This window comes from Phascolarctos cinereus, unplaced genomic scaffold (assembly GCF_003287225.1).
Source record: "Phascolarctos cinereus isolate Bilbo 61053 unplaced genomic scaffold, phaCin_HiC Scaffold_4;HRSCAF=312, whole genome shotgun sequence".
Classification (NCBI taxonomy): Eukaryota; Metazoa; Chordata; class Mammalia; order Diprotodontia; family Phascolarctidae; genus Phascolarctos; species Phascolarctos cinereus.
In genome coordinates, this window is record NW_027555847.1 from 622,072,501 (window position 1) to 622,085,363 (window position 12,863).

At 42.6% G+C, this 12,863-nt stretch overlaps 1 protein-coding gene across 5 annotated transcripts in view; it reads left to right on the forward strand.

The window, feature by feature from the left end:
- ZHX2 (zinc fingers and homeoboxes 2) overlaps window positions 1-12,863 on the forward strand; it is a 216,592-nt gene that overhangs the window by 96,000 nt on the left and 107,729 nt on the right. For all 5 annotated transcript variants that reach the window (XM_078153720.1, XM_078153722.1, XM_078153719.1 and 2 more), the window contains one exon: window positions 11,645-11,714. The gene's annotated coding sequence lies outside the window, so the exon portion shown is untranslated. The remainder of the gene's footprint in view (window positions 1-11,644; window positions 11,715-12,863) is intronic.

Sequence of the window (12,863 nt, forward strand, 5' to 3'; positions counted from 1 at the left end):
GTAGATGATTGATGGGTAGCTAGGTATAGACAGACAGAGATAGATGATACATAGATGATTGATGGATGGATAGATACAAACAGATGTGAGATGATAGATTTAGGTGATGGATGGATAGAAAGACAAACTGGAGAGAGAATATAGATAGATGATGGATAGACAGATGAGAGGTAGATGGTAGATAGACAAATAGATGACAGATGGGTAGATAGATATAGACAAATGAGAGATAGATGATAGATACATGTGGATGGATGGATGGATGGATGGATGGATGGATGGATGGATGGATGGACAGATGATAGATGAATAGATAGCTCTGCAGACAGGTGAGAGATAGATGATACATAGATGATTGATGGATGGATAGATAGAGACAAGCAGATGTGAGATAGATGGATGGAGAGATGGGTGAATAGATAGATGAGAGATTGATGGGTAGAGAGATGAAAGGTGATAGATGGATGGATAGATATAGGCAAACAGACCTGAGATAGGTGATGGATGAATAGATAGATGAGAGATGAGATATAGACAACCAGAGGAGAGAGATAGATGATAGATGGACAGATAGATTAGAGGTAGATGATGACTGGATAGATATAGACATATGAGCGATAGATAATAGATACAGATGGATAGATGAGAGAAAGATAGGTGGTTAGACAGATGCTTGTATCCATGTACGTATGCATGTATATGTCCATACATACATAGATGGAACAAGCATTTTATAAGAGCTTACCATGTGCTAGGCACTGTGTTACGAATTGGGGGTACAAATATAATTGAGCAAGTCCTTGGACTCAGGAAGTTTACATTCTAATGGGGGAAGAGAACACATCAAAGAAATGGGGGTAGAAGGCCGAGTCCCAGCAAAACAGGGCAAATGATGACATGTCATTGAAGAGGCCCAAGGGCAGAGTCCAAATGACCACGAGGAGAAGGTAGAAGTGATAGTGCCAGTAGAGGCAGCATAGTGGGGAGTAGTCAGCAAAATGTAGTAGTGGTAGTAGTAACCATCCATGGGGTTTCAACTAGAACATAAGCTAGCAGACACCCTCTGGGCATCCAGTGCTAGGTGGGAGAGTATCCGAGAAAGGATGTTACAAAAGCATTTAAACAGGGTCATTCTGGTTGAAAAAATATCTCCTGAATCTTCCCTATTATGTTGTGTATCTACAGGGATGACTAAATCTCTAGGTATTAATTAGGCATCACTGTATATCTAGCACCAGAGTTCTCCAATGATGCCTTATCCTCATGTGGAAATGAGCCTGGATTCTTGAAGGCTGCGCCAATGAAACATAAGTTCTTGCAGGCCTGGAAAGGCTTCAGATTGGTGGACTGTGTGTCTGTTTCCTAAGGCTCACAACATTCCCACCTCTGCACCTTTGCCCAGTCTGGCCACTTGATTGAAATGCTGTCCCTCTTCTACCTCTTGGAATCTCTGACTTCATTCAAGCCAGAATGCTATTTACTATAAAAAATATCTTCTAATCTCTCCAGTTGTTAATGCCTTCCCAGCCTCCCAAAATTACTTAGTGTAAGTTTCGCATTTGTTTTTCTTTGTGTATGTTGATTTCTCCCTCTAGAATGTGAGTTCATTGGGGCCAGGGACCGTCTTATTTTTATCTTTCATCCCACAGTGTCTGGCATATAGTAGAAGCTTAAGAAATGCCTGCTGACGCAAATTAAGTGGCCCATCTAAGCTGGCTATGGGGTAATGAATTGTTCAACAACAACAACTCTTAGATCATACAGTGATTGCAATTTGTACACGAGGACAAAAATCCTGGATCCTTAAAATAAGTATCTTCCCATCACTGTCCTAGATACTGGAGAGAAAGGAAACAGAAGAGAAGGGAAAGACCCCGCTGACACATTCAAGAAGCATACAGCCCTAGGGATTCTAGCAAAAAGCCGTATCTACACACCTGGATTATAGGCAGCAGTCAGCATTTATTACCTGCCTTCTGTGTGTGTGGTGAGGCAGCTAGGTGCTGAAGTGGATAGAGCACTAGGCTTGGAATCAGAAAGACTCAGCCCCCTGAGTTCAAATGTGGCCCCAGACCCTTCCTAGCAGTGTGACCCTGGGCAAGTCACTTCACCCTGTTTCCCTCATTTTCCTCATCTACAAAATGAGCTGGAGAAGGAAATGACAAAACATTGCATTATCTTTGCCAAGAAAACCCCAAATTGGGTCATGGAGAGTTGGACACAACTGAAAAGCAAAAAAGCCTTGAATTTGGAGTCAGAATGTCTAGGTTCCAATTCTACCTCTGATACTTAATAGTTGTATGAGCTTAGGTAAGTCACTTACCCTAGGAGGTCCTCAGTTTTCCTCATCTATAAAATGGGCAGAGGATTGGACTTAATGATCCATGAAGCATGTGTGTGTGTGTGTCTCTCTTTCTCTCTCTCTCTCTCTCCTCCATATGTATGTGTGTATGAATGTATGTATGTATGTATGTATGTATGTATATACACATACACACATATGATCTTTTTAGACAATCCTTAGATTAGTAGAGAGTCTTTGGGTACATTGTCTTGAATGTTTCTACCTGGCCTCTTTTCCAGGTCAAATCAACAAACAGTTCTTAATCACCTACTGTGTACAAGGAATTGGAGACAGAAACAAAATGATCCCTGGCCCCAGGAAATTTAAATTCTACTTGGCCACTGGCTTGGGTATGCAGGAGCCAGCTTGAACTTGAGGGGGGAGGGGGACCTAGAAAATCAGCAAACCCTACAAAGCAGGGCTTGATTTATCATCTTGTTGATTGCCTAGACTTAAGAAAGTGATGGGGAAAATATTGATAATACAGATTGAACTCGAAGGTGTGTCATGCTTTTCTGAGAGCCAGTTGTTAAGGATTCAGTGGCATACTCCTAGGGGGTAGAGGGGGAGGTGGGGGAGGGGAGTAGATGGAGGGAGGAGGTGTGTAGATACAGCCCTTATCAGCAAGGGGGACCAGTAAGAGATCCAGAATAGCCTGGAGAAATTTGAGGAGAGGAGACAATGCTTTCAGCTGGGAGAGATCAGCAAAGGCTTTAGACTATGTGGGCACCTCAACTGAGCTCTTTTTAAAAATTTTATTTATTTTATTTTGAACTTAAGCAATAAAAAAAGTATTTTCATAACATAGTAGAATAGAAAAAAAGATGATTGTACAGGAAACAAAGGTTCTGAAAGATAGAGACAAGGTGGGAAGGTTGAGGCGTGGCCTCAATTAAGACACTAAATTTCAGCAGCATCTGCCTGATATTTTCTTGAGGTACTTCTGTTATCAGGACATCATCATATGTGTTGCCCTTTTAGGTTTACAAAGCAGCTGGTATACATATTTGCCCTCCCTCTGGGCCTTGTTTTTTCCTCTTCTATAGAATGAGGGCCTGGAGTGGATGGCCTACAAGGCCGCTCTGAGCTCTAAAGCTGGAGAACTTTGCTGTCCTCATTACCCTCATCTTTGTCTGATGGGAAAAACCAAACATTTGAGCTCCACAGACTTATCTTACTAGCTCACTTATTTCCTTTTATAGGAGTCCGTTTTCATAGATTTTGAAGGCTTCTGAGATCAGCAAACTGAGCTAATCAGAGATGTGTCTGTCATTTTTCACATCTGCCAAAGGCATCGTTAGATCTAGATTTCTAGGAGGCTGAAAGGATTGCTTTAGGTATGGACCTGGTATTCTGGGGGAATTCTTAGATCCTAAATGAATTAGATTATCCAACAGCTTTTTGGTTGATACAATGAAGGAGGATGCCTTAATTATCCGTTTACCCATTATTCCAATCATTCACAGCATGAAAAAAAAAATTCTGGGTTAGCAATAGCAGTAGAAAGAACCCTGACTGGGACTCCAAAGTTCTGGTTTCAAACCATGGCTGTGCCACTCGCTAGTTGTGTGATCTTGGACTGACAATAATGGCTAATATTTACAGAGTGCCCTAAAATTTACTTTACAAATATTATCTCATTTGATCTTCACAACAACCTTGAGATTATCCCCATTTTACAGATGAGAAAACTGAGGACCAGAGAGGTTACGTGCTTTGCCCAGGGTTTTATAGCTAGTAAGTATCTCAGACTGATTTTGAGCTCAGGTTGGTAAACCATTCTAGTATCTTTGCTAAGAAAGCCCCAAATGGTGTCACAGAGTCAGACATAGCTCAACAACAGCGACTTATTGACTCTAGCTTCATCATTCCACCCACTACACCTAGCTGCTTCCCCTTCATTCTAAATCTCTGGGCCTCAATTTCCTTATCTATGAAATGAGGGCATTGGACCAGATAATCTCTGAAGTTTCTTTTCCTGCTCTAAGTTATATTATATGGGCCCTTTCATTCTTTGATTCTTTGATATATTGCTTACTAGGCAACTGTGTTTATTGGGGTGAGAGAGAATTGTTTTCTTTCTTTCTGATTTCTTTCTTTCTTTCAGGTTTCTGTTTTATTGCCTGAACTAACAGGCAACTTTGTGTGTAGCAGTTGCTAAAACAGGGACCACCTAGCGCAGCTGGTTTTCATGACTCTGGCCTTGCTGAGTGATGGAGAAAGCTGTAGCACTGTAGAAATACTGCCATCTTTCATGCTCTTGAAGACCCTGGTCTTTCCAATCTTGATTCCATCTCAGTCACCAAAGTCCTCAGAAATTTAGTGTAGAGTATGTCTGCTCACCTTCCTTCATCCAGATGCTCAAAGACATCTTTCTTCACTTCTCCAGAGACTTTACCCTGAGTACTGGTACCCTCCCTCCATCCGTTTGTACCCTTATATTTAACTACTTTATATAGATTCTCTTTATAGTGTGTAGGTACACACACATAATTATTGAATTCCCCCACATAGATTATAAGCTCTTTGAGAAGTATGAATTATTTCATTCTTTATATTTGTATTCCTAGCACCTAGCAGGGTGCCCAGCACATAGTAGGTACTTAATAAATGTTTGTTGATTGATTACCTTTACCAAGCTAGGAGGGGAGGGAAAAGGAGGGAGGCAGAAAGTCTAATCCAAAAACAATCTAACAAATATTTATTAAACACCTACTGTGTACCTGGTATTTTGCACAAGGCTGAGGATACAAGGGCAAAAGCCAACCACATACAAAAAAATACAATCCCTGCCTTCAAAGAGCTTACATTCTACAGGCATATACAACATGTACCCAGAGAAATAGATACGTGATAATTTGATAAATGAGGTGGAGTTGCACGGTCATTAGCCTCACTCTCTCTTCCAGAGTCATTGAAGTCCAGTGGCGGGACAAAAATGAAGATGATTGTGATGGCCTGCGATGCAGTGAATGACTGTGGCATCTTCAATACCTGACCAAGCTTGTAAGCAGTCCACAGTACCTGCTTTACCTGCTTTCATGGCCATTGGAACAAATTGTTCTCATCTGCCCATTCAGCCAGGGGAAATCCTCACGTTTGGGGTAGACATCCCTTTAACTCACCAACAGGCTTGAAGGCTTGTTGGTTACCTTTAGCCTGTGTGTTGAGACAGTTTTGCTGGGGTGTGGCACCGTGCATGCTAGAGCCACAGGAACCACAGGTGAGAAGTGGACACCAAAGGTGGATGAGCAGCCCCGAAAAGGGCTCAGCAGGCTCTCACCCCAGAGGTGCTTGTCCCTAAGCACCCCACAGAAACACTTGGAAGATCTGTGATCCCTGGCTTCCTTTAAGTCCCAACTAAAATCCCATATTTTACAGGAAGCCTTGCCCAACACTTCTTAATTCCAGTGCCTTCTTTCTGTTAATTACATCCTATTTATCCTGTATTTAGCTTGTTTGTGTATTTGTCTCCACCATTTGATTGTGAGCTCCTTGAGGGCAGGGACTGGGGTTTTTTTTGGGGGGGAGGGGTTGGCCACTCTTTGTATCCCCAGGTCTTAGCGAAAAGCCTTGGCACTAGAAGGTGCTTAATTAATGTGTATTGTTTGATTTCTTGGATAGGACCACTCCTGTTCTCCAGTGGGAAAACTCCTTAATAAAGCTGTTCTGGAGAATTGCCTGAGGCACCCAGCAATGAAACAGTGTGCCCAGGATCCTTTAACATGTTAGAGTGAAAGACTAGTGGCACCCAGATCTTCCTAACTCCCCAGCTACTAAGTATCCTATATTCCTCAACATGAAGCCAGGGAGATCTGGGTATAAGTCCTTCAAATGCGTATTTGCTGTGGACAAATCACTTTCTCTGTCAGTACCTTAGGCAACTTTGTGAGATTATCAAAGGAGGGTAAAGGTCAGTCTTTTTTTTTTTAGTCATATCTGACTCTCTGTGACTCTATTTGGGGTTTTCTTGGCAAAGATATTGGAGTAGTTTGCCATTTCCTTCCCCAGCTCATTTGACAGCTGAGGAAACTGAGGCAAACAGGGTTAAGTTACTTGCGCAGGTCACACAGCTAGTAAGTGTCTGGGATCAGATTTGAACTCAGGTCTTCCTTTCTCCAGGCCCAGATCTTCATCCAGTGTGTCAGCCAGCTGCCCCAAGAGTCAGAAAAACCAGAGTTCAAATCCCTTCTGATATGCTTAACTAGCTGTGTGACCCTGGACAAGTTACTTCCCCTTTTTCTGTCTCACTTTCTTCATCTCTAATATGAGAGGGTAGGAGTACACATCTGGTATGAGGACTTGCTGAGCCCTTTTCAGAGCTACTCCCCCATTTTGTATCTCTTATCTGTGGCTCCAAGAAGCTTATAGCATGTGCAGCAGCCACAGCCCAGCAAAACGGTCTCTAGCAGACAGGCTAAACCAGGTTAAGGGTAACTGATGGGCTGCAAACCTGTCAGTGAATTAGACCTCAAGCATGGGAAGACCTCCCCCAAGGTTGAGAACAGTTTGTTCCAGCCACCATAAGGGCCCCTGAACCAGGCACTGTGGAGCGCTTTGAGCTTGGTCAGACATTGAAGACTCCAAGGTCATGCACTGCATCCCAGGCCATCTCCAGTCATCCTGACTTCTGTCGTGCTGCTGGACTTCCATGACTCTGAAAGAGAGAGTGAGGTTGACGATTCTGTGCAGCTCTGCCTCAGGTAAATCTAACTCACCAGGAGTCGAGACATGGCCCGTGATGTCATCGGTCCTCCTTGAAAATGAAGGACAAACAACAACAGAATGAGGCGGTTGGCCTAAGATGACCTCCAAGATCCCTTCTAGCTTTAAAGCTAATTAATCTAAATTACAGAAGTGATACCAATCTACATCAGGGAGGGAAATTTCCATACTAGGAACTCACCCACACTAATTAAACCATAAGTCCAGACCTCCCTCCCCACAAAAAAAGTTCATAAAATATTTTCCTCATAACAACCCTCTGAAGTAGCTAATTTGAGTCTTATCTTTATTTTCATGTTGTAGAAACCCAGGAGTTTAATGATTTGCACAATGTCAGTTTCTAAGTATTAGAGCCATCTCCAAGTCATTAAGAGAATGAGTTATTCAGACAACTAATCCCACCCCTTGGCGTGTGGCTCCTTGTTTGCTGGGGCTGTGGTCTGGGGGCATGCCCCCCCCCTTGTGGTCTGTAGTCCCGTCTTGATTCTCACCCAGGGACTGACTGCCCTTGAAGGTTTCAGCCATGATGGGCTTATATCATCACACTGCCGGGCCCCAAACAGATGCCCATGTTCTCATGTGCTAGTCTGATTGTGTGGGAGCACAGGTACCTGTGTCGGGCAGTCTGCCCTGGTCTTTTATTTGCTTCCAAGAATCCTTCAGGATGTTTACTTGAAATTGTAGGTTGGATCCTGTCTAGTTTAGAATCACAAGGTGACCTAGAGATCACCCCCATCAGTGGAGGATCACAGCAGCAAAGTCAGGCGCATGTTCCCAGGTCTGAAGGGCACGGTGTGGGAGGAGGCAGCAGGGAAGAGTTCGTCCTGGAATTTCCTTCTCCCTTATAATATGGAGTGCTAACTTGAGGCTATAGGCCACCTTCTTCAACAGGCCTTTTCCAGGCCCAGTCCATATCTCCCCAAAGGTCACCTTCCGTCTACTCTCTCTCTCTTTTTTTTTTTTGGCTAGGCAATGAGGCTATGTGACTTGCTCACTGTCATACAGCTAGTAAGTGTCAAGTGTCTGAGGCCAGATTTGAACTCAGGTCCTCCTGACTCCAGGACCAGTGCTCTATCCACCGCGCCACTTAGCGGCCCCGCATCTACCTCTCTTGTATCTTGTCTGTCCCTATATATGTATATGTTGTTGTTTCTCCTTATTAGAATGTAAGTTCCTTTAGGTCCGTAAGTGTTCTTCCTTTTTTCTTTGCATTCACAGTGCTCAGCACACTAGTACATAGTAAGTGCTTAGCAAATGTTTGTTGACTGGTTAATTAATAGTTCTGGAAGTTTTTCCGACTCTTTGCTGGAGGGCTGACAGAATAGGCAGTTGACTAGATAGCTTTGTTTTAGAAGTTTTGAGAAAGGCCCTTTTCCCATAATATCCCTGTCCTACCCACAGGCCACACTGTCTGAAATGTACTCATCCATCCAGATGAAATTATGGAGAACCTGCTGTGTAAGAGGTCTTGGGATAGGCACTGTGGGGATATACAGAGAAATAGTAATAGCTGCCATTTAGTAGAGGTGAGGGAATTAAGGACTGGGTCTTGGAGTCAGCCAGATTTGGGTTCAGGTCCTAACTGTTATGTGGTAGCTGTTGTCTGTGTGCCTGTGGATGTAAGTCACCTAATCTTTCAGTTCCCCAGGCAATTCTGTATGACGTAAGTGATAGATGAGTTGCTGTTTTGCATAGCTACTTAGGGGATTCTTCATATTGATGAAATCGTAGGTCCAGACCAAATACACACACATACACACACACACACTCTCTCTCTCTCTCTCTCTCTCTCTCTCTCTGTCTCTCTCTCTCTGTCTGTCTGTCTGTCTGTCTCTCTCTCATCCAGTGTCTCAAACCTCGGTTCAGTTTTAAGCTATTAAAACTTTACATTGCACTGGGAAATTTGATGTACTCTGTATGTGTATATACATGTATATATAATATATGTACAAATATATGTGTACATGTACATGTCTGTTCAGGAGTTTTTAGTCATATCCAGCTCTTTGTGACCCTACTTCAGGGTTTTCTTGGTGAAGATGCTAGAGTAGTTTGCCATTTCCTTCTCCAGCTCATTTTTACCGATGAGAAAAATGAGACAAACAGGGTTAAATGACTTGCTGAGGGTCACAGAGCTAGTAAGTATATGAGGCCAGATTTGAACTCAGGAACCTAGAACTCTGTCTGCTGTGCCACCTAGTTGCCTGTATATATGCATATGTATAAGCACACATGTACAGATGCACACACATCTATATGGATTGCCATGCATTGTAAATATGGTATGTGTGTGTGTGTGTGTACACACACACATACATGCACACACAGATATAGTAAATATATAGTATTTTAAGGTTTGCAAAGCAAATTCCATGCATTATCTTACTTGAACTTCCCATGATTATTATCGGTATTTTACAGATAAGGAGACTGAAGCTCAGACAAATTAGGTGACTTATCCATGGTCATACAGCTAGCACGTGTCAGAGGTCAGGTTTAATCCCAGGTCTTCCTGACCACCAAGTCCAGTACACCATGCACTCTACCTCTTCTGCTTCTCCAGATGTATATAACCTAGTAGGGGAGATCACATGGTAGATAAAAAACTGTAATGAAAAGTCTACTATAAGAAATGCCATAATAGAAGTTGTTTTAGAAGTTCAAAAGAAGACGAAAGAGATGAATTTGGTGAGGCACAGGAGGAAAAAAAGGGAGGTGCAATAAGGCTAATAAATGCAATGACATAGAAATGGGAAAGAAGAGAGAGTTTTGTTAGCCCTGGAGGAGTACTTATTGAAGAAACAGAAAATAAATAACAAGTAAAGACATTGCCCATGAATTGGAGAATAAAATTTGGAAGAGAATAAAAGCAAAAAGAAACAGGAAAGACAAAGAATAGGAAAACTTCACAAAGGATGCTCCCCCCCCCAAAATGGTACTTAAACTAAGAGATGAAGAGAAGAGGAGTATGTTGAACCCCAGGTCTAACAGTTATAACTTAAAATTTGAATGGATTAAGCAATTCAGTAAAATGAAAGGGAATGAGTGGCAGCCTGGAAAGATGCCTCATATATTCCTCAGCCTGACTAAAATTCCTCCGCCTCCTTTTCTCTTCCCTCCCCCTTCTCTCCCTGTTTTTTTCTGTCTCTCTTATCTGTCTCTCACTGTGTGTCTGTCTCTCACTGTCTTTTTCTGTCTTTCTCTTGTTTCTCTGTCTCTATGTTTCTGTGTCTCTCTGTATGTGTATGTCTCTCTCTGTGTCTTTTTTTCTGTCTCTTTCTGTCTTTCTTTTTCTCTGTGTGTGTCTCCATCTCTCTGTGTCTCTGTATTTTTTCATCTCTTGTCCTTCCATCTCTGTCTTCTGTCTGTCTCTTTTCCATGTGTGTTTCTGTGTCTCTGTATTTTTCTGTCTCTCTCTCTTTCCCTCCCTCCATCTCTGTCTCTGTCTCTGTCTCTCTCTCTCTGCCCCTTCCTCTCTCTCTCTTCTCTCTCTCTCTCTGTCTCCCTCCCTCCCCCTGTCTCTCTCTCTCTCTCTCTCTCTGCTTTCCTCTTTCTGCTGTTTTAGGCTCACCCCTGCCTTACCCTCAGCAGCTTTTATCCTCTCAGACCTAAACCCAAGATACCAACCAGATACTGGCCACCCCAGAGGCCTGGTATTTTGAGCTATGGTGTTCCCCAGGAATTTTCATAGTACATTGAGCTCTCTTGGCAGCAGCTTCCTATGGTATAAATATACGCTGAGATTTCTCTTTGTCTTGTTTTTATGAATAGCTATCTTTTCAAGTTCAGAGCAAATTACAGAGCCTCTTGCCACACTGCCCACCAATGAAAGAATAATAATAATTTGACATCCAATGTAGCAGCCAAATACCCTCTTGATAAAGAAAATAATTTACCTGAGTGAAGTTTAAAGAAAGCCTCCAATCCCTGATCATTTTTACTCATTGTTTTCCCCTCTCCTGAAGTCTATCTTTCTTGACTTTCCTATCTGCTGGCTTAGACTAAATTAGCAAAGCCCCACAGAATTTTAGAAGTTCCCAGGACAGATTTATATCTGCAAGAAACTTTATAGGTTATTGAGTCTAACAAACTCATTTTATAGATGATAAAACTGAGGTCCAGAAACAGATTAGGTGACTTTTTCAGGGTCACACAGCTAGTAAATGTCAGAAATGGGATTTTAATAATAATAACAACAATAATAATAATAATAGCTCACATTATATAGCTCTTACTATGTTCCAGGCACTTTGCAATTATCACCTCATTTGATCTTCATAATAACCCTGCAAGGTAGGTGCTATTATTATCCCCATTTTACAGATAAAGAAACTGAGGCACAGAAGTGACTTACACAGGGTCACATGGCTAGTATGTGTCAGAGGCCAGATTTGGATTCTGATCCTCCTGACTCCAAGTCCAGCACTACACCATGCTCTCTTACCATGTTTTCCCTCTCCTCCAAATACCACCCCCATGACTCAGGAGTCCTTAAGAGCAGAATTGGCCACCCAATACCTATTCTCCACCCCATCCCCTAAATTGGCTTCAATAGAGAGTTTCTTTCTTTTTCAGATCTCTGATGCACTGGTGTCTCCAGAGTCAAATTGAAGAAGATTCCCAGGATGTAAGCAATACAGCACCAGTGAGTAATGTGGAGTGATGTCTGCTGGGGGTGTAGAGGGTGCCTGGATTGGATTTCAAAAGGAGAAAAGAGATGGGTGTGTCAAGCAAAAAGGAAATTACCTTATTTGAGGTAGTGTCTACAAGGAGGTGTTTGCCCTGTAAAACAGGGCCACCACGGCTAGACACAAGTCTGTCTTTGGCAATGGCACATCTGGGCTTGGTCATTCTTAAAACTTGGATGAGCCGTGGGGTGTGGGGGATTCCCCACACTGGCATCCTCCAACCCTTGGGGACAGTTCTTGTCAGTACATTGTCTTTCAGGTTCACTGGACATAGCCAGTTCCTTCCCATCTGTAGAACCAAATGTGCCAGTAGACGGGCTGTCTTCCGTATGCTTAGATACCATTGATAGCCCACCCTGTGGAAGAGATCTGCTTGAAGGTTTTCTGTGGCCTCAGAGATAAGCTTGCATTCATCTATTCATCCATCCTTTCTCCCTCTCCTCCCTATTATGACCCAGGAAAGAGATGTGGTCTTTGACCTAGTGAATAGGGCTAACAAACTAACAGAAGCCTAGAAACCCTTGAATTAGGAATGCTTAGCCTGTGGAAAGATTATTTGAAGGGCTATCCTGTGGGAAGAGATGAGGCTTCTTAACTGTGTGATTACAAAGGGAGAAGAACTGGGGCATGAGTTTACAGGGAGGTAATTCTCAAATGCCTGTAAGGAGGAATTTTTAAACTATTAGAACTGTCCCAAAATGGAATGAGTGTGAAAGAGTGAGCTCCCCATCACTGCAGACATTGAAGCAGATGCCAGATGGACCTTCTGATGACCTTCTGTGGTATAGAGGGAAATGTACTAGATTCACGCATGGGAAGACCTGGGTTTGAATCCTCCCTCCACCACTTAGTACATTAGGTGACCGTGGACAAGTCATTTCACTTCTGTCTACCTTAATTTCTTCATCTGTAACTCATGGGGTTGTTGTTGAAGATCAAGTGAAATAATGTATGTAAAGCTCTCTATAAAGGTCAGGTATAAGTATTATTACTCTGAAGAAGCACCATGGCTTAGAATCAGACTTGGGAGTCAGAAAGATTGGGGTCCGAGTCGTCGTTCATACATGTACCAGCTGGGTGACTGTGTTTAAATCATCATCTTTCAG